Source organism: Octopus bimaculoides, chromosome 8, assembly GCF_001194135.2.
Source record: "Octopus bimaculoides isolate UCB-OBI-ISO-001 chromosome 8, ASM119413v2, whole genome shotgun sequence".
Taxonomy (NCBI): Eukaryota; Metazoa; Mollusca; class Cephalopoda; order Octopoda; family Octopodidae; genus Octopus; species Octopus bimaculoides.
Window position 1 is genome coordinate 81,728,937 of NC_068988.1, and position 885 is coordinate 81,729,821.

Genomic DNA, 885 nt, shown 5'->3' on the forward strand with positions numbered 1-885 from the left:
AATAATAATAATAATAATAATAATAATAATAACCTTTTCTATTATAGGCACAAGACCTGAAATTTGGAGGAGGGGATAGTTGGTTACATCAGTCCTAGTACTCACTGGTACTTAATTTACCGACCCTGAAAGGATGAAAGGTAAAGTCGACCTCAGCAGAATTTGAACTCAGAATGTAGTGGCAGGTGAAATACCACTAAGCATTTCATCCAGTGTGCAAGCAATTCTATTAGATCACTGCCTTAATAATAATAATAATAATAATAATAATAATAATAATAATAATAATAATAATAAAAATTAAAAGAAGAGTGCCATTTGTTATCTTGGGAACAATATTTCGACATCTCGCGTGTCTTCCACTGGTTCGAAAAATAAATTTGTCAATTTACTTCATTTTGGTTAATATAGAAAGGATTGAGGTAATTCCTCTTCTTTTAATTTTGACTCTATATCGGAGGAGTTACCTCAATCCTTTCTATATTAACCAAAATGAAGTAGATTGACAAATTTATTTTTCGAACCAGTGGAAGACAAGCGAGATGTCGAAATATTGTTCCCAAGATAACAAGTGGCACTCTTCTTTTAATTTTGATTCTATATCGGAGGAGTTACCTCAATCATTTCTATATTAATAATAATAATAATGATAATAATAATAATAATAATAATAATAATATTAATAATAATAATAATAATATATGTTAGTATGATTGTCTTTAAAGTATATCATACACACTCCATGTTTCCACATAGCTGAATGGCTTTTGTTATTTATTAAGAACCACAATTGACTATATATATATATATATATATATATATATGCACACATATACAGAGAGAGAGAGAGAGAGAGAGACAAATGATAGATATGGATATATTTAT